This window comes from Synchiropus splendidus, chromosome 9 (genome assembly GCF_027744825.2).
Source record: "Synchiropus splendidus isolate RoL2022-P1 chromosome 9, RoL_Sspl_1.0, whole genome shotgun sequence".
NCBI lineage: Eukaryota > Metazoa > Chordata > Actinopteri > Syngnathiformes > Callionymidae > Synchiropus > Synchiropus splendidus.
This window is the reverse complement of record NC_071342.1, coordinates 11,087,208-11,109,352: the sequence shown is the minus strand read 5'-3', so window position 1 is coordinate 11,109,352 and position 22,145 is coordinate 11,087,208. Positions and strand designations below refer to the sequence as shown.

Below are 22,145 nucleotides of genomic sequence, written 5' to 3'. Positions count from 1 at the left end.
TAACCTTGTTTACTATTGAGAAGTTGTGTGTGTAACGTGATGTGTGTTCCTCGGTCTGAGCCGATGTTTTCGGTGAGCACACTACAAACGTGCAGATTTGTTTTCAACAACTCAGGTTGTTTTGCTCATCAGTTCTCATAGGAAGTTTTTATGAACTTTTATGAAGTTTGATATATTTCCCCCATTGACTTTTCATATCAGAACTAGTTCACCTGCTGCCGGCTAGGAAGCTGCCATGGGGCAGACCTGGGGTCCACTGGAGAGATGATGTCTTCAGTTGACCTGAGAGGGCATGTTTCCATCCAGAAAAGTGGAGATGCCTGGGAGTGTTTATACGTCAGCTGCTGTGACATGAAAAGATTTCAATTCACACCATCCAGTCAGGCTTCATGAAAAGCTTCAGAGACGTCACAATTTCTCGGTGTCAGGTGTCAGGTGCTAGAGTCAAACTTAACAATGGCCTTTACACTGAAAACACAAGACGTTCATCACTGAAACAGAGCCAGAATGCAGACTCTAGTTTCTGCTTCTCGGTGGCTGTCGGGGTCAGCGACACTGGGCCCAGAGTTGCTAATTGGGAAGTTTCACGGAAAGTCACGGAAGTTTTAAATACGATTCAGAAAAGCAACATTTCTCTCTAATCCCTGCTCAAGTGAAGCGGCATTTTGAAAGCCATTAAAAGTGCATCATCAGCGCTGCCGCAGCACTGAGTGAAATGACAATAAAGACGACTGAACTGTGCAGTGAGCAAGGTTAGGTGATGGTGAGAGATATAGAACAGAGAGTGTGTAATGAGAAGAGGGCAAGAAAGAGAGGGGTGAGAGCGACAGGGAGACGGACCACGTCTGAGTGTGGGAGACCCAGGAATGTTAATCCTCTTTGTGTGTCTCCCGGCAATGATTAAACTTTTCTTATATCAGGCATGACGAGAAAATGGGTCACAAATGGGTCAGCTGTGGGAGAAGAGGCCAGAACTGAAGGATTGTTCACAGTAGCGAGAGCAAAGCAGCTTTCCCACCTGACGGATTTACAGCGGGGCTGTTTGTTGCGAGTCTGTTTGTGCAGTCACTCAAGCTCACTCCAATCCTTCAGACTGTCAGCTCACTTACACCTTCACTGTAACAATGAGGGTTTTATGTTCTATGTCCTCCACCACGAAACACCAGTTTCTCCCAGCTGATTCATTCATTCATTCAGAATTTGAAACCATTTATTCATCCACTTTTTAAATTTGATATCTTTATATTGTATTTAAAACAATGGCAACAACATTTGGAGTGTTGAATAATATACCTGACTTGTTAGTCCCCGTAATTCATTCACTTATCCAACCATCCTTCCACACTTCAAAACACTCATCTCCTAGTACTTTTTCACTCATTCACCAACTCAAACACACATTCATCCAGTCTTTCATCCACTAATAAAACTCATCCATCCATTCCCCAGTCAATCCGTAAATCCATCCACTCATCCATCATCCTTTCACTGTTCAATTCACACATCATCTGCTCAGCCATCAACATATCTGTCCAAGCGTCCAACCACTCCTTCACCCATCCTTCCACACCTCAATAGGCTCAGGGACCAACTCATCCACTCCTTCATCATCTTATCCATGGACTGACTCATGCATCAATTCCCCTGTTAATCCACCGATTCATTACCGCATCCAAGCACCATCCTCTCAAACATGTGTTCATTCATGTGTCCACACACCCATCCACCTTCCCAGGTTCATCTATTCACCCAACTCATCCATCCATCTGAAAATACTGACTGGTGACAAAAGAAACAACAAAAACACATGGAAATCTGAAAGTCATTTCATTTAACCAAGCGTTTGCTGCATGTTTTTGTTTTCCATCACCAGATATCAGCTCAAGCTTCCAACGGATCACAGCTGCAACTGTGTGAAAGCAGCGCAACAGCGCAGGAACCACTTAGCAGCCACGCCGGGCTTAATCAGGGCGAGAGGTCAGCTCCAAATGATGTGTTCTTAAACCCTGCACTTCCTGGAAACTTCACTAGACAAGGGTGAAGAGAAGAGGCGCAAACGTTTTCCACAGCTTGGCTGTTCCTGGTGCTCTGGGGACTGGACGCATCCCTTTTATTTTTGTTTTCATTTTCCCCTTCTCCTCGCTCTCGCAGCTCCCAATGAGCTGCAACTTAACTGCGGATTTAAAGACTGAGTGGGCGAAGAATAACACAGTGAAAGTGTCGGGGCATGGCTGGAAGAAAGGGGGCATATATGTGTCTGTCAGCAGGGAGACCGATTGGAGAAGTATTTCCTCGCCTGTCAGAGGAAAGGCCCTCTCACCGGAGGGCTCAGACATCATAAATCCTCTGTGATTCTTTCCATGCCCCTCACTTTCTACAACTCTGAGCCCCTATTCTAGCTGCAAGTGTCCAAACCTATCTGATTCATAATTTCCTCTCAATGGCTCTTGGAATTTGCCACACACAGTTCGAACAGGCCTTTACTTTCACATGATCTCTGTGGTCACGCAGACCATTGCAGCAGCAGCGGCAGCAGCTTTCAAGCCGGTCCAGCGTGTGTCGGTCACCCTGGATCGTCTCCTCCGATACTTCATTTATCCTGAGCTTCAACTTCTGTCTCCCTGATCCTCTCATGCGCCATCAAGATAAGCATTACGGTCAAGCAGACTTTTATGGAGCCTTTGTTGTCAGATGCCATCGACGTGGAAGCGCCGTGTTTCACACGCTCTCACTTGGCTCTATATATATTCTTCCATCGCAGCCCCCGATCATTAACATTCTCCCATTGAAGGGCAGTTTTATCACTTCGACCACAGAGGGAAGCCGCTGCCTTTGAAGATCCGCCACAGTCCTCATCGGATCTGCTTGTGTGTTCGCCGCTCGACATGCATGTAGCTACGACTAATCTAACGAGAAGTGTGTGAAGCAGCCTGGCATCTGTCAGGGCTGCGCTGCCACCAGCCAGCGTCAGCGAAAACAGTGAGTTCTCCATGTCAGAGAGCAAGATAACAGTTATCAGGTCGCTCAGATGTCACCAGATTAGACAGACTAAGAACAAAGAGTACGAGCACACCATCTAAGATGAGTTGTCCAGTCTATCTTCGGACAATTTTGGAGAACTTTTTAGATTTTCTTCACTTGATACAATGATTAAAATAATGTTTTGGCAACTAGACCAACAAGAAAACCATTGCTTTTTACTGTGAGTGTTGGGAAACACTGGTCCACACAATGGTCCAACATCTCCTTTGAAATACTACAGTATACAGTAGACCTGTCAAGTGGACATGGTTGATCATATACAGCAAGTTACAAAAACATTATCTGAAAATAGCTGAGGGATTTTTCCACAAAAACAAAAACATTGTTCTTTTACTTTCCTAAAAACTGAGATGGAAGGATGGATGGATGATCACCTTTTAGTCAACAAGTTGTTCAGTTATTTATTTCATTTGATACACCACTTTTGCTTCCTAAACCACAGCCCATCTGTTATATTGTTGCATATTTAAGTTAAATAAAGTTTAATTTAAAGCTTATTTTGGACAACTGGACACTCAGAACGGCAATACCTAAAGTCCAAACTGAAATTCTGTGATATCGTTTCTGGTTTTCTTGGGACAAATTTTGTCACTGAATTAATGAAAGAATTATTAAAAGCATCATTAAAACAATATATTCAGATAAAATGACCTTTTTAATTCAATATTCCCTCCTCGTGGACCTTGATCTCTTCTCCTGTGGCTGGATGCGCTGTATATGTTTTATCCACTTGCTGCATTTTATTTTGAGATGACCACGCTGTTGTTCACCAGCCACAGCGACTGAGTCTGAACTTGCATGAGTATCATCATTGTTTCAGGTTTTAAAGGTCAGGTGACACGAACTCTTCTCCCTCATCTTTTTCCCTTCCAGCCCCCCTCAATTGACTTCCCCCCTCCTCAGGTGCCGGCAGACACCACGGAGGATCCATCCCATGTGTTGGCTCATCTGTCCCCTGACACTCATTCTCTAAACAAGCATCTCCAAAACACAGTGAGTTGCCATGACAATGCTATGGGGTGAATAAGAGAAAGTAATATGTGTGTGTGTGTCATTGCCCTCATGGGAGTCTCCTGCCAAAATCATTACGACTCCTGGAAACAGATGCTGACATCTTGATTTTAATCCAACACATATATGTTAACATCTCCGTCCTTGTGGGGACCGATCATTGCTATTATGTTTTCCCCAGCCTCTCCACCTAAATCTAACCATCCAAAACACATGGCTAACCTTTACCAGGACTCTGAACCAAACTTAAACCCAATTATACAAAGTTATTTTGAAGCCCTCATCTTCGGAGTCCAACAAACACCCACAAACACTGAAGGGCCTCACTAGGATAAATATGCTTAAGCACACAAATACACACGCGAAGGCGCATGTTATGTTTTTATATTTTGTGGGGACATTTCATTGGCTTTCAAACTTACCCCAGCCTCTCACCCCAAACCTAACCATCCAATGCAAATGGCTAACCTTAACCAGGACCTGAGCCAAACTTAAATTCAGTTATAATGTCCCACTTATTTTGAAGTTTTAATCCTTTAATTGAGGCTTAAACTTGTAAAAGGTAAACATAAATAGCCCCAAATAGGTTCCCACAAGACGGTGTATTTCCAAGAATAGCTATACATGTTTACGCGCACGCACACACAGTGCCTAAAACTTTGATTGTTTTTTATAAAGAGAAGCAGCAGATGGAGTAAACAAACCTCTTTATAATGCTAACAATATTTTTTAAAAAATCGTGCCGCCACTGCTTTGATCAAGATACTTTATTTCAGTCGCATCATCAAAGCTGTGGGAATATTTTAAAGAACATGTTGAGCCTTTATAAAAAAAATCTTGGCTGTTTTGCCTCCGTCTGATGTGCAGTTGAGTGTTTGGCCTCCGCCCGGTGCATCTGCCGTCAAAAGATTTACGACTCTCATGTGCACCCGCGCTCAGACATCCTGAGGAAAATGTGTGATGATGTAGAGACCAGCGGGCCGTGTGTGTATGTGTTGCTTATGGCTCATTAAAGATCCTCAGGTGAGCGTGGGCTCAAGGCGTGAGGGGATCAACCTGCTTTCCTGCCGCCCAGCTCATCATCCATCACCGCTCCTCGCCAAGATTCATCCAGCAGAATAGCACAGGCTTGTGTCCTGGCTGCCGTCGAGCTCCCCGCTGCTTTACAAGTTCAGTAAATCTCAAGGATTATCAGCTCCATGCAACATTTGCAGCTTGTCCGTGGAGAGCCGATACAGGCAAAGGTCGCTCATGTGCAGACGGGTTTGGTGCTCTGCTTTCAGACACAACAGCCAGTTGTATATACCTGAGACAGGCAGTTCAGAAAAGAACTTCCATTCAAGAAAATCACTAAGAAGTGAGAGACAGATCTTAGCGATTATATAGTGCCTCTCACCAAGGACTTGATCACGATTTGCCGCTCTTAAACAGCCAGTTATCCATTAGATCCAGTGTTGTTCCAGAAGCAGTAGCTGATATTACTCTCCAGCCTGGAAGTTCTATCTATCCAGGTGCGGTCAGTGCAGAACATGACACCCTGCACTCTGGCTCCACTCAACTGAGGCATCTTTTGTTTAAATCCAGATGTGGTTTTTGGATCAGGCAAGATTAAGAATGCAGGGAAAAGGCCTGCTGCAGTTGCCAGCCGGGGAGCCTCAGGTGGACAGGAGTGGAGGGCAGGGCAGGGCATTACAGCAGACTGAATTAAAAAGTGTCTGGTCCTCTGTGTATAATGGACTTCATGAGCCGTCAACAGCCGTTCACGCCGTCACTTGCAGCTGATAATAGGCACTTAGCACCCGGCACAGTCGACTCAGTCCATCCACCCAAATGGTAAAACTCACATCCAACATGTACAAAACCGATTCTTGAAACAATGGAGCTGTTCTTCATGTGGGTGACTATTCGTGACCGGGAACCCACAACACGATCACTCCTTATTCATTAGAAAAGACCTCCATGGCAAGGGTCCTACGCTCAGGGTGTGTGTTCATGGTAGGGAGAGTCCATGCAGTCAGGTGAGTCGAGGGTCACAGGGGGTGATGAAGATGATAAGCATGAAAATTAAGATTAAATCACAGAGTGCCATTCATAATGCATTAGCTACAGTAGGTGGCTGCTGGTCAGTAGGGGGCACTGGAACACCACACCTCTTACTACCTGCGTAAAGCCATACGTGCATGTATTGTTTTTATAATATTAATAATCTGATATTTTCAGCTGCAGAGTCGAAAGAGATGAATTATAAATGATTATATCCTGGAGGATTCAGCTTCCTCTTCAAATAAAACAATTATTTTTGACACTGCCTTGACTCCATTGATGTTCGTCATGAGGAAAAAAAGTCACAAATGCTCATCTGAGCAGCGGCGGTGATCATGTGGTTGTATCGCAGCAGACTTCTACCAAGTCTAGTTTATGACTCGGCAAACTAAATCAGATTTGCGCTCATAGGCAAAGTTTGGGTCGTGAGACAAACTTATTCTTTAGTAAAACATTTCTGGTGCGTTTCAAACAGGGAATTTCTGGGTAACAAGTGGGAGGATCATCGCCACTGACCCGAGTCAATCCAAGATGGCTTCCCTGTGTGTAAACAGGAAGGAGAACTTTAGAAACAAGATACACAGAGAGAAATAAACAACTATCGCCTCTTTGTTTTTTCATCTTCATTTGGCTGTCTAGTTGAAAAAATATCCGTCCGTCTTGATGTTGTCAATGTTGCAGCCATTTGGATTTCAGGCGTGAAAGCAGGCTGAAGATGCTGGTGGCCCAGAAATCCCTTAAAATTCAGTCCATAATTTGACATAAATGGGCTCATTTTTAATGGTCCACTGTGTCTGGTGGGTAACTGAAGAAGATTTTCAGTCGTCATCATCATCAGCAGTGAACCAATTCTCCTAAAGACAACTTGGAAACTTGAGTTTGACATGTCTCTTCAGGTGAATTGAATAACGAAACCACACATTTATCATCGCACAGAGAAACGCAGTGTTCCACAGCGCGCCGACGCACGTCCATGAGGTGCACTTGCACGGACGTACAGCCTCCCAGCGCTGCCAATGAAAACAGGGCCACAACCTCAGATTTATTGCTGCACGGTGCGATATGTAACCTGGGTGTTGAAGTTTCACATGTTACGTTCTCCAAGCCAAAGTCTGACAAGTAGTATGGAAGAGTCTGGATGAGAAATGAGTCAACCTTCACTAAGTACTGCGTTCTTCTTTCTGTCATCGGGGCCTAATAGACGTTGCTGGTGGCACCAGTTTGAATTGTCATTTTGGTCATGAACGCACCACTATATGAAACATGTATTCACACTCTTGTGCATGACTGAGTCTACACAACTAACAAATAAAATTCTCGGAATGCTTTTGTCCACTTCCCACCGCAGGGCCGCGGTCTTCTACTGCATAAATAAGTAATAGCTCATTGGAATGCGTTTCCCATCTTTTCTTCGACATGCTGGCGGTTGTTGGGGATTTCTGAGGATTTGGGGGCTAACCACCGAAGGATTGTGTCATTGTTTCGAGCAGGACAGATGCTGGCAACACATGAAACATCTGCAGAGCTTGCAGCGTTTGGAAACCATGACAAAGAAATCCAGGTCTTCAACGGTGTGCAACACTTCAGTCTGTTTTGGTTTAAAGGCTCGACATGGCTGGGGGTTTAGGGGAGAGTGAAGCTCGGGCCTCTTTGCTTAAACAGCTGCCCCCACGACCTGGGATGGCTCCAAAATAAACTCAAAGTTATTTGCATAATAAATGAGTGGTCATTGTGGTTCAGGAAGGAATAGCGGTGACTGAGTCATCCCCGGCCACATCGGAGCAAAAGCCTCGGTGGTGTGTTGAACAGCTGCTGCCACAAACATGTTTTACAGCCTCCGTTATGCTGAAATACAGACATTATGATCGGAAACAGGCGCAGAGATTTGAGGAAAGGGATGGTAAAAGCTTGGTCCCGTGGTGACAGGAGGTCAAAACTGCGCTCAGATAACCGTCTGGATGAGTCACACCAGTGACACCAGAGAGCTGAGGAACAGATTTCATCTTTAATTAAACCCAGAGAACACCAGACTCTTTGAGACGCCATGAGGAGGAACACACACAGGCGCCGTGAGACACTTAAATCAAAGGAAGCTCTTTAACTCCAGCCATTTGGATCTAATCATGTTGAGATTGAGGAAAGTCAGTCGTCGAGTGTAAACTCAATTTGCCATGTTTAATTAGTGTTGGTTTTAAAGGAGGTCTCGTTTGTGAGCATTTTAAAAACTAGTGCGGATTCAACCAAGCTTTTTTTCATGTTGAAATCTTGTTGCCATTGTTGTACACAGTTTTATAGCGCCATCTTGTGGTCGTTTATAACGTAGTTATTTGTTCCCACTTCTGTATGGTCTTGGGAAATGGGGGCGCTCTCGATGCAGGGTTCGGACTTGCACACACTTTTGTAATAATATATAATAATTTGTAATAATTTTGTAATAATATATAATAAGAAAATAATAATAACAATATTAATGACAACAGTTATTATTGTTATTGTTGTTGTTGTTGTTGTTGTTAATAATAATAATAATAATCATAATCATAATAACAACAATTAGTAATTTTGGACAATAATCATAATAATGCATGTCACATTTAAATACTAGTTACAAACTAGACTATGTAAATACTAGTTACAAACTAGACTATGTATTGCAACGCTGGAGGAATGCAAAATCAGTTAAATTATATATATATATATATATATATATATAAAATGAGAATTTTGATTGGATTATACTTCTCTATTGATATTCTTAAATAAATATATAATCTTGATATAGATAAATAAATAAAAAAAGAACATGAAATAAAATGCAATATTGCTGTTTCACCACTAGATGGCAATATAATGTAAACCCTTCAGTTGTTCTCTGTCCTCTCCAGGGGCTGGAGACTGTTTAGCACTAACATCTTGTCCAAAAAAGGAATTCGTCTCAGCAAGTACTACACTCGAAATGGCGAGTACAATTGGTCACCAGTAATGTGCGATATAAATCATGAGCATCTCATCTGAAGGCAGCGTTAAGTTCACACGTCTCATCAGAAGGTGTTGTTGGTGTAAAAAACGGCTCTGATGACAGGCATCATCTGAGTGTCTGATAGGGATCCGGCTGTCACCTCCAGTTTATCATGTGAGGAGTGAGCAGCCACGTGGGGACAGAAACAGTCCAGTCAAATCAAGCAGTGCTTCTTTCACAAGGAGGGAAGAGCTGGATGACATCATGGGCCTCCTTCTCACAAGGCTGACATTTGCCCAAAAGTGGAACTTCTCTGCTCCGCGTGGGGCGTGGAGAGCGCTGACAAGATTAAAGCAATTTGGATTTACTCCGCTCTCTTGGTATCAGCTGTCCTCTATATTTACATGGCTGCTGGTAAGTGATCCCTCAGTCAGAGTTGCTGATGCTCCTGAAATTTAATCTGCTTCATTTTTACGACGCCTCACCTGTCACCAATAAACACTATCTTCGGCTCAGACACGTATTTGTAGGAGCAAAACGACATCTCAAACGTGTCAGTTCATCTCACAACACAGCCGTCGGTTAATGCTACTCTGGAGCCTTTTAAACAAACCAAAAAAAATGGCTACAGTTCTCCCCTCCAGTGGCAGCAGAGTGACTCGGGCACGCCACCAGCTGGCAGGTATGGGCAAGCTGCAGCCAGACCTTGGAGGGGCATCAAGCAGACAGGCTGGTTTCCAAGCAGCCAAGACCCAACAGATGCAACGGTGCAGACATCACAAAATCAGAACTTTGAAATGTTCCTGCATCTAAATTTAAACACTCCCACAGATTTGGAGCAAGACGTGCAACAACTCAATCTCCGTCCTTCACCCTTCAAGATCCTTGTGGCTGAGCAAAAGAAAATCCACCCGTTGTTATTTGCTTCCTTCAAACACACTGATGCTAGGATTCCATCACCGATCTTACAATGGGGTCGCTGGGTGTCTGCCTCAGACGCGGGGGGTGGGGGGGAACACAACACAGATGGGACCCAGGTGCGCTCCGCACTCAGTCGCCTCAAGCTGGATTTGAACCTGCGACCTTCCTGCTGTGAGGCTGAGCCACTGACATCATCATCCTCAGCTTGGTGAGGACAATGGATGGATTTACAGTTGGAGGAACAGGATCATTCACACAGCGAATTATGGTTAAAAACACACTACTGCTACTACACTACTACAACTACTTCAACGTCGATGTGTACAAATTTGCAGGAAAAGGGAGCATAAATGGGCCTTTGTTGCTATATATATAAATATATATATATATATATATATATATATATATAAATATATATATATATATATATATATATATATATATATATATATATATATATATATATATATATATATATACTGGAGGTATATACTGTATAAATAGCTGGAGGAAGAAGAATTTGCTGTGTGGAAACGTGCAGAAATATGGACAAAATGCACCTGATCTGTATGTACTGTTGAGCATAAATGGCCCTTCATTCTGTCTCCCTCCACCACATTCTCTGGAAGGTTCTCTCCACCTGGACAAGAACACTTGAGGAGACGGACTGCTTGAAAAAAAAAAAAAACAACCTTGCCTTAATGCTGAAGGGGCTTGTTCATTTAAGTAGAAAACACTCAAACTTAATTGGACCGAAAACCTCCTGCGATGATAAACAGAGAGCTGTGCACTCCAGTTTATTTTTATCGCTCATTCAGGCTGCTTCAACTTCTTCAGGTGAGAGGTAACACATCCATGCAAACAAAATAGGATGTTTCAAATGACTCATAAAAGTATAACTCATATTCAGAGCGTGGACACTGTATTCCTCAACACCACACCAACTAACTGAATTCATATTTACGACGACAGAACATCAACAACATGACGCCTACATTATTTAAGTTAGCAAAATTACATTTAAAAATGTAATTAGAAAAGCGGTGCAGAGAGTAGATGAGTGGTTTGTTCTGTGCAGTTGTCTACTGGGAACCTATTTCAATATTTCACTCTGACTGTTGCTGTGTCTTCCAATTTGAACTCGAGCCGAAATTCCATCACTGTCAGATGTGATCTGCGAAAGAGAATGAGGAATTGTTTTTCCCTTGTGGGAGCTCAAACTTTCACACAGAGAAAAAGCAAACACAAAACTCTTCTACTTTGTCTTTCCCGTGACGCTGCGTCACTCCAGCAGTAGATTAGTTAGCACTTGTAAATCTCACCAAGCCTGGAATGAGCGATCGATTTTTCTACTCTTTTCCAGTTTAATGAGAAATGTGTAGGGAAACGGCAACAAAAACACCTCAGCAAACCTCACCATCCACTGATGGAGAAATTAGCTTTATGTGGACAAATCGCCGCTCGGCAAGCATAAATATGTTTCTGTGGAAATACCCTCCCAAGTGGAGCGCTCGGATTGGTGCGCCGGGTTTTCCACATCTTCAGGCCAAGTCGGCCTTCACTTTTAGCTGCTAGTTTGATAAATTGGCCCTTTCATCTCATTGATGCGCGTTGTGTCAGCCAGCAAGTGTGCGCTGGTTTCTGCCGTGCGTGTGTGTGTGCTTCTGCCTGAGTGCATTGTCTGAGCTGTGAAGTGTTTGGCTTCCTCACTGAGGGCTGCTGTCACAGTTTCTGAAAGCGTGTAATAGTCCGCCATTCTCCCACAATGAACGCTCATCCATAGACAAGAGAGGAAATGTGGCATTTCCAAAGGACTCGGAATAATCGGACAGAAAGGACCCATAATAGAGGGGTCATAACGACATTTTTCCTTTTGTGCACCGGGAATATTCAGCTCCTTTTTAAACATTCACTGTAGCGTATAAAGGCCAGCAGTCGTTGGTTTCCTCTGAATGACGTTCCGATTCACTGGGCGTAGTTTAACTGGGATACTAAACTGCACTGGCGAGCTCGGGGGAAAGCGCTAACAGGTTTTCTAGGAAGCTTCTATTTGTACCTCCCATCATAATAAACTTGCAACATGAGCCCCATATTGCACTGCAACAGTTTAACAGATTGACTTGTGATCGTCCGACGGTTTTCCTTCAGCACAGGTCACCAGCAGTGAATGTGATGTCAGCACAGTGTAGCATGAATAGCATGAATAATGCATCTGTCGTTCACCTTGTTTCAGCAGTTCCAACTTGCGGGTGTTCCAGGGTGAATGTCTGGTGTATGTTAACAGTTGCAACATTGATGTGGAGTCAATACTCAATGCTTCATATAGCTGATAAGCAGGGTCAGGCTTCCAATGGCGGCTCTAGGCGACCACTAGGGGGCCTCGTACACCACTAGTGGCACGCGAATATCACATGGTGATGACAATGCTTATGTTGAGGGGAAAAATTGAAGCTCAAATTTGACTTTCTGCTCAACGTGAAAAGGAAGTGATGCCAAACTGAAATGCCACATTTTACCAGCCACATTGTAGGAAGGAAGTATCTCCCTAGTTCTGCCATGGTTTGGATTACTACTGTGTTATTATTGATTATTATTGGCTAGTATACAGTATACATCCTCCTTAATGGAACTTCCTACAATAACACAAAGTACTCATTTAAAAATGGTATATTTCTTGCCTGTCTGTGGGTGTCCAAGAACCACATTTGATGGAGCAAAACATGTGAGGGTCAATTATTCAGGCATCTCTCAAAAACAAACAAACAAAAATGCAGCAAGACATCATGTCACCAAATCTGAGAAACCTCGCTATGATGCAAGGCCAAACATCAAAACAAAAACAGCTGCTTGAGAATAAAACCTCCAGTAAGTTGGACCCATGCTCCCTCTTGTTACCAGAGGCATAGAAGAACCAGAAGGTCATAGGTCATAAAACATTGTTTCAACCCGGCACAAAATCACAAAACATTAAAGCCATGTTCAGTTTCAGCTTCTCTGGTTGTTTAACACACTTCTTAGTTTAGGGCGAGGTCTAGCTCCTGCCCTCGACTGGGGTGTTCTTGAAGTTGCTGTAGAACATGTCGAGGTGTCACTCAGGATCAATAACAGAACATGATGAGAGATCAATAATAATAATAAAAAGCAAAGGTGCAGCATGTGCATCACGTCACTGAACGCGAGCAGTCGATCGCGCAGTCATTATTAAATCATCCGTCGGCTCCCGATCATTTTATGTAAGGAGATATTTCTGTGGGTGCGGAAGCCCACTCACTCCAGCAGCGCTCCCACTCGCTCGCTCTCTCCGCGACTATCCAGGCTCAGCCATTCATTCACCACATGTCAGAGACCATCGCGCTCCTGCGCCGCTCTTCCCGCTGGAATACTTTTGCTCCTCTTCCCGTCGTGGATTAGATTTTGGGGAGACAGCGGAGATTTTCTTTTTTTTTTTTTATTTTTTTTTCTGGAAGCGCAGCCGCGAGCGAGGGACACGCGCATCACGACACTTTCCACTCTCCTGTCCGCGGAACCTCGATCATCGCAGTACTTTTTTGGCGCGCTGATATCGGATCAGGTGAAGTTTTGGCGCAGGTGTTGGACGGACTTGACGGTTGTCGGATGGTTTTCGGGTCCGGGAAGAGGAGTCAGCGCCTCTGTGAGAGGTCAGTGATGCTTGTCAAAGCGCCGCTCTTATTGACCAGGTTTGACCTCTGTGTCTGTTTCACATGGGACTGTCTGACCCTCACGTCGTCATGGATTATTCCCGAAACTTTGACGCACAGCACCTCTTGATGAACTTCACCTGAGCTGCTGAGATGATGTAGTTAAAAATGCATGAAGTTATTCAAGACGGTGTGCAACAAATGTGCACAAAATTCTCTATCAGTAAAACTTTATTCATAAGGAAGGTGAACAAAAGTGTATAGACGCTCTGAATAGGCACAAGAGCAATTAAAAATAAGCAGCAAAACAAGACCAGGCGACTGACTGTTCGGTCCTGCTATGGACTGGTGACCTGTCAAAGCCTGCCTCTGCCTCTCACCCCGAGTAGCTGGGATAGACTCCAGACCCTGCAAACAGTGTGAATTGATCAGGTGTATTCGAGGTAGAGCCCTTACACTGAAACATCCTGGAGTTTATTACATTCCAATTCATATTTTTAAATGTTGCCTTCATTTTTAGCTGATAAAACGGAGCAGTAGTTAATTCTCATTATGAAAAAGTACGACGTTTTCTGAGAAATAATGTGAACTGCATTCTGATCTGTTCATGCAGGAGTTTGAATTTTCACCGTGAGTGTTGTGTCAGACATCTGAGCCGAGCTCAGCAGACTGAGAAGTCCACTGAGGTCTTTTCTAATTTAACAACACTGCTATTGTGGTAATTAAAGCAGACAATCTAAATGAAGAAAGTAAATTTGAAGCGCTGAGACCAAGTGGCTCACTTCACCAGCCGCCAAGGTGTGATCACGATTCTCTAACACTCTTCCAGAGAGGGAACTTCATGTGTGAGGTCAGTGTCGCTGGTGTTTGAGTGAAGGGCCAGCCGTTTCTGGAGGTGACTCCGTGTGTCAGGATGGTCCTACGCTGAGGCAAAGGAGATGTTCAGAAGCTTTGTTGAGACAGAGTTTAACCACCACTCACTTGATCCTGAGTTGCTCAAACACTGATCTTGAATTCAAACCTGCATCACAGCAAGTTGAATTTCACTTTATTACGCAGCACTTTGGAAAATCGTCTCCATTACAACCACGTGGTCCAGGAATTTGAGAAGCGTTTGATATAAAAATGGATCAGGTTCGATACTTTCCGCCTCAGGTTTCGCTGATTGGTGTCTGCGATTGGCCTGAACTTGTTTGGAAGAGAACTTGGTGTCAGCTTTACTTGCCCAGCTTTGACAGCAGCGTGATCCCAGTCTGGAGCTCAGACACAAGATCATATGGAGGATATCATTGACTCTCTTTTCAGGCCGATTGATGGAGAAATGAGACTTCAGCCTTTCATCATCATCGTCATCAATAAGACAACAGATGTGTTGAGTGCAACGTTATTGCCCCAAACTATTCTGAGCAAACTGAATCAATAGTCCGTTGACTTTCAGGTATTTCAAGGGTTGGGTGTAGAAAAACGTTTGTTTAAGAAGCTGTTTATGTGTGTAAAAGAAAACAATGCAAAACCCTTTTATCGGAGCAACCGCTCAGTGGAGCACTCTGTGGTGACACTGCAACTTTGACAAACAACCTCAGATCATTTGATGAATCAGTGCCCAAGGAGTCAAACTCGCGGCCCGGGGTCTGACTATGGTCCGCTACATGATTTTATGTGACACATTCTTCAATGTTGGAGTTGTTGAGAATGTCTTTTTTAAGGTCTGTTTCCTACAAGTTTAACAGAAGGAAGGTGCTTCAAATAGGTTTATTTTCAATTCATTTTTGATGTGTCTGACATACAAATGCGACACTTCAGGTCAAAGTCATGAAGAATTTCCGATGTGATTCTTTCACACAAACGCTCTGCTCTCACTTGAAACTCCCTGCTGGATGTGCAATTTCAGTTATTGTTATTATTATTATTATTATTATGGCGTTCCTTTTAGGTCTTTTCCATTAAAAACATGCAGAAAACCCCCACTTCCATGATGCTTTATCACTGTCCTGCTTGTTTCAATGTTTCAATTTCATTTTAATTCTTTTGATCACATTTTATCTTCAAAAAAGAGATCATTTTTCTGAAAGCATGGTGGCTCACATTTAAGCAGAGGCGGTGTGCTACCATCATAGCGGAAGCCCTGCACCGAAAGATGTATTTGGCCAGTAAAGCATTTTACATTCTGGCCTTTAGGTTTATGAAAGAAACTGCAGGTGTCTGATGATGGGTTTAAAATGACTCTCTTCCAGTGTAAATGTAAGCAGAAGGGTTTTAAAAGGGAGTATTGTGAGGCATTGCTCATCGCAGGAGCATTTCTGGATGAAAAGGTACAGTGGGGCTGAAGAGTGGTGCCGATAGAAAACAGTGTGTTGCAGATGTTGGAACAAATATTTGGCTGAATTCATGACCTCAGTGGCACCTGGCAAAATGTTTTTGGACATTTACAGCAAATTTTGAGTACTGCACTTGAAGGAATCGCTCATGTATGGAAGGGGGGATGTACATTTTTTTTGAAGAGCAGACTTGAAGAACACTGAGGTCGTCGTTGGGTGTATCAAGCAAGAACAACCGTTAGAATTTAGAAGGACAGACATTTAGAGGCAAAGTTGTTGCTAGTTTGGACTCGTGGAGAAGAGGGACAGTGTTGGATGAGGAGGAGGGTTGGAGCTGGAGACTTTCAGGGGTGAAAGAGGATGAGGAGGAATGGCAAAGAAGTTGGCTTCAACCATAAAGTACATGGACAAAAAGACAGGTAAAAAACAAGACTACAAGTCGGGACTGCAGTGAAAACTGGATCAGATTTGTCAATCCATGAAGCAGACAGCAGAACAGCACAAGACGTGGTTGTCTCGGTTTCGACGTACTGTTTAATGTGGTTCGCGGGATCATGGAAATCACCAGAAGACAATTTGCAGCCGCTCTTCAGGGATGATTACCTGAAGAATTCAGGGGCTGATTGACAGACTTGTAATGGGCTGACTACGACAGCAGGGTTAAACACAGAACTGTTGGCGCATTGTTTTTTTCTTTCCTTTCACAAAACAAACACACAATCCACCTTGAGTGAACCACAGTCCTCCCAGCGCAGATGAAGACTTGCTAGCGGCCCTTTGTCTTCACCATGTTGTCACACCCATCTGCGATGTCACTGGTACGGTGTGTAGTGGAGTCCAACCTGGTTTGTTGGAGCATTTAAAGGCTGCAGTCCAACTGTGATTCCACGACTTTAAGAATGAAACCAGTGTGTGTGTGTGTGTAGGTGTGTGTCTGTGTGTGCTGCTCCATGGCAACAGGCTACAGATCTTCTTCAAACCTCTCTTTTCTCACTGAGTATGATGTGACCTTTCCACTGCCTGTGTTCATCTTCACATGGGCGCAGCATAAATCGGTGTGTGTTGGAAGGGAGGGGATCCGTGTGTGGGCTATTTGACCTTTCTCCGCGTGAGTTCATTATTAACAGCATAATAGCTAATCTAGAGCCACCCACCGAGGTCTGTCTATACGATCATGGTGTTAAATCGGCCCATTTCGTAGCAGCAGCGACGGCGTGAGATGTTGGGACGTCGACGACAAAAGAGGGTTTTTCTAAACATGAGACAGCTGTCATGTTATGTTCATGTCAGCGTGGCATGAATAACTGGTTGCATTTTTCATATCCAGGCCTGGTAGAGAGGGCTCTTTAGAAATCAATTTTCTTTTTTTTGCGCCATCGCTGTGCTTAGAAACTGGAGCGGTGCCAAATAGAGGAACATACGAGGGAAGAGTGGACGGCAGTTTGGCGAGCAGATGTGAATGAAGGCTGACATCCGCTCATTCCACACACCTTATTAATCTGTCTGTGTGTGTGAGCAGTGCTAGAAGCAGCTCGCATTTTTAACACCGCCTTGGCAATCTTAAATATATACAGCACGCAGGTGAGCTGCTGCGAGCTTCAGTCATTTCCCACACTGAGCACGAAATATTCTGTTCTGCTGTGATTTAATAATCGCAGAGAAGAGATCGGAAAGTTGTCCTTTGAGGTACTTTTACAATGAAGACTATGAAAAGGTCAGTGCTTTTGGAGCAATGGCACAACAGCAGACCTCAGAACCCAGCTGATATCGGTCGACTATTCTCCTGTCTGGAGAGCAAAGTTGAAGCAGGCGCCATCTCAGGCTGTTCCGAGGTTCGGATGGCAGCGAGGGTGATGACCAACCTGGACAACCCAGACTTAACACGGCGCCTCATCTGTGGTGCTTAAGAAAGTTTGTTGAGAGTCTCCTTTGCCATTAACATAAAGGGATATGATCCACTCACCACTGTTTATGTTCCATGTTGTAAATAAGCAGCATCTGTGGCTTTTTAGCTCCGCCCCCTTTCGTGCCGCACTAGATTGTCGTACAAATCAAAACAAATAAACGACCAGGTGACAGAAGACAGGTAGATTGGGATTCAGGAAGCCTTTCTGTAAAAGTTGCTGTGAGTCACTTGCATCAGTAGGTGGGAGCATGACAAGTCAGTTCCACCATTTGGAGCAGTAGTACAGCACTCTAAAACTGAAAAAAAAGAACATCTCAGTTGCTTCCACTACCTCCAGCTTCCAAATCTCTCTGAAAACAATGTTCCTAGCAAGAGTTTTGTGCGATACACTGGTTGACGTGTAGGTCAACCATGTATTTCATTCACCTCATCACTCGCAAGTGAAGTGTGACTCCTGTCAGTAGTGTCATTTAAAGCAGGAAGTACTTCAAGTGTCCCTCTTTTTATGAACGTTCCTGAAGGTTTTCAGGTGTTGTGGGAATGTCATTTTCCCTCCGACCTGTGTCGTCCAGGTTCTGAAAACGAGCTGTGCTCACATGCAAGTGGTTGTTGAACTCACATGACCCGGCCTGTGAGGCGACGTAATGTCATTGCCATGGAGACGATGCAGATGCAGACCTACCCACCAAGCCCTCACAACCCCACACATAAAGAAGGCCTTGAATCAGCAATGCTGATCGGGCTTATCTTCGCCAAAATTGTCATTTGCAGCACTGCGAGTGCGAGTGAGTAGGACTTCTCCCACCTGGTGGCAGATGGGGAGGCGCAGTTCGTCTTTCTGCTTTGTAACACAATACACATTTTCACTGCTCACTTCTTTATGCACGTGAATGTCAAGCTGTTTGCTCATTGTGTGTCCAGTTTAACACTGTTTGTTTTGTTTATCAATGCACATACAGTGCACGACTGTTGCCACGGTGACAAGCCACTCACTTGTTTACTCCACATTAATTTATTGTAAGTGTGATGCTGCGTTCAAGTTGGGAAGTGTTCAGTTCTGCCAGACAACACAGACTTGTGTTTGTAACTGATCATATCTTTCACTAACACTGTGAAAAGTGATTACAATTTTGGGCCAGACTCACAGCAAAGACATTTACAGAAAGCAGGCGGATACGTTTTCTCACCTCTGGCCTATTGTGCAAAAGCCTGCAGACATGCCAAGCAGCTATTATCAAGAAAACAGACACAAGCACACTCAGCTCTCTCTGGCACACAACAATTGACAGTTTGTTGATGCATTGTTGATGCCAATATAACTCATTCGATGATTATATTATTAGAAATAAAACCTTGGGCATTAATAAAGACATATAGATCGTGGTGGATACTGTAACTCACTACTTCACAAGTTGCAGTGTGACAACAACACGCCAAATTTGTTCACAATTTAAAGTTCAAGATGAAAAGAAAAACCAAATTATTACAAAAAAATTAAGAGCAAAGGTTGAAGTTAATATTAGCTATCTTTGTCAACATATCAGGTTTTATTCTGATGTACCCTAAATTCTGGACTTTAGAGTGCATCAGAATGTTAGCCGCACCCACTCAATTTAAAAAGGACAACAGACCATGTCCATACATAAGCTGCACCGGTCTGCAGTATAAACTGCGGGTGCAGTGGTGCAGTTTGTGCTGTAGGAAGGTCAGTGGTGAGGATCACTTCTAAACAAGTTTTGTAAGCGGATCCAGCACGGAGACTGACCCATGAAACAAACTCAGCCATGTTCTGAACCTGAATCCTGAACTCCTCACATCTTTTAAAGCATCAAAACATTAAACAATAACACTCAAAATGCGCTGTTTTCACCCATGTGTCTAAAGTTCTGACACCACTGCCAGTTTTGAGCACTTTAAGGTGAATATAAAGCCGGAGATTTCATGGCTTTATGTGACGAGGCTCAATATTTTGGCCTATAAAACGCTTTTTACCCTGTAAAAATCCAAATACTACAGAATGTGCATCATATAAGCCAAAGGGTTCAGACCGCCAGAAAAAAGTAGTGGCTTTTAGTCTGGAAATTACTGTTTTCTTTAGAGGCAGTTGATGCTATCCTGCTCCAGTCATGCTGGCATTGGTGTTGTAGCACTGCTTCAGTGAAAGCTCCTTGGCTTTCATAGTTTGAAGCTTTATATCTTCATTGAAGTGTACTTCAGTGTTGTTCACTGAAGAGAGAACTATAAATGCCAAGCTTTTCTATGGGTTTGAGCACAATGTGCGACAACACAATTAGTTCCAAATGGAAGTGGAGTCCCCAACAGTTTGCTAGCAGCCGGCGTATCCTCCTCCGTATGTCACGGATACACAACATCCCCATTGGAGTTTTGTCTCCCCCCATTAACTCAAGTTCCCCTTAAAGTCTTCAAGTAACGACAGACATCCAGGCAGATGGGGGGGCGGGCGCAAAAAAAAAGTTCCTTCGCCATAATTGACTTTATTCACCCTCCGAAGGTTCTGTCTTGAAGCCTTTAGTAATGATTCGCTATTTATACCGTTGGCATCTAATGGAGCAGAGGAGGACGACAGGACCACCATGACCTGAAGCTTGTTAGTGTGAGCCTCAGACAAGTTACTGAGGTCTGGATCTCTGCTGTATTCACCTGGGTTTGACCTGGAAGAACGGTGAGAAGAGCTAACTGGAGTCTGCTCAGGGAAACTTTGACCTTCATTAGAAGCGCGCGCTCTGCTTTGGGCGGCTGACTTTCCTTAAAATAGTGTAGAATGGGAATTTATCTTTGAATATATTGAAGGGGTTTATGGATAGATAGATTGATTTCTCTGTCTCAAAACAGAAATCAAGATTCAATACATGAATGTCGGGGGTGTTTATTTGTACTTTCTGTTTATTCTGGGTATTCTGAGGTCGCAGGAGTCAGAGCCCCGCCCACCTTGACACCCTAGGACATGACGTCCCCACATACACGTGCCTACTGCTAATTTATAGTCAGGCGTACTCTTTGGATTGGGAGGAAACTAGAGCTCCAGGAGAACACCTCTCAAAACTCGGGACCATGATCAGCCCCAGGCAATGGTCTGGAGTTGTCACTGAACCAGGACATGCTTAAATATCTCCAAAGCTTCTAAACCCTAAGGGGAGCTGTTTGCAACCTGAACTGTGCTGCCAAGTATTGGCATTAAAATATTGTCTTTCTTACGAGAATATCACACGTTATTAAGCAGCAATGTCAACAGTGAGCTAACACGTTAATCCACGCCACAGAAGTGTAGCTGTTGTGTCTGACTTGATGTAGAGCTACAATATGTCCTGGTGGTAAAGTTCACAAGAGAAGCATATCTGCTTTTCTCTCCAGCACAGAGAAGTCTAGTCAATGCTCTCCCTCATGAATAATCGCTGCCCTCAAGGCCAGAGAAAGAGAAGGAGCTGCTGTACTGAGCAACTGTCTGACATGCTGTATCGAGATATTTTATACTTGACTTTTGAAAGTTTAAAACAATGGAACAAATACCTGAACTTTTCTACTTTTACACTTGTAGCTTTTATAAACTTTCCTCACTGCTGCCCCCTTCCAAAAAAAAAGAATTCCGATGCCAAAAAAAGGCTGTTCTTCTTAGTTTTGGTCAATGGTGAGTTTTGGCTCACATTATCTGGGACTTCTGTAAAAGACAGTTTTGAGGGTTTTGCTTGATTTTTAGTCCCCCAGAAGGAGGTCTCTCCTCACTCCCCTCAGTCTCACACCTCTGTGTCCCACCCTTGTCTCCTTGCAATAACCCCCCAGGATCATCTGCTACTGTCGACTTGTCTTCTCAGGTCTGCTGCAACCACTCATTCTTTTGTCGTCTCCACATCCTCGCACCCGTCTTTCCATCGCCACACTACATGCCACAGACATGAACAGTTTCACCACCTCCTCTACCATGACACATTCTTGTGCTCACACGCCCAAGTGCAGTTGTAATCTGAAGACACACGGCGTGTCCATTTCTGTCTGGGAGACATGATCAAACCATGTTCAGCACTCAGCAGCAGAGTATGGAAAGGGTCAGCAGAATTTGACACCCATTTTACTGCGACTTGATGATGTAGTACTAGAGCCTGCCGTCTCACTGCTGTATACATAGATGCATAAGGACCTTCACAGTTTTTGTTCTGCTGTTAACTACAGCATTTCTACAGGGTGTTTCTGGAAACTTGTGGTGGAAACACTCACACTGGCTTGAACTGAAGCAACTACGGTGAAGGTGTGAGGACTTCTCCCTTAGGGGG

The 22,145-nt window shown here is 43.8% G+C and overlaps 1 protein-coding gene across 1 annotated transcript in view; it reads left to right on the top strand.

Moving 5' to 3' along the window:
• The first annotated feature begins 13,229 nt into the window (after positions 1-13,229).
• The window catches only part of zgc:171482 (zinc finger protein), a 59,669-nt gene continuing 50,753 nt past the window's right edge, over positions 13,230-22,145 (top strand). Inside the window, exon 1 of the mRNA XM_053875779.1 lies at positions 13,230-13,635. The gene's annotated coding sequence lies outside the window, so the exon portion shown is untranslated. The remainder of the gene's footprint in view (positions 13,636-22,145) is intronic.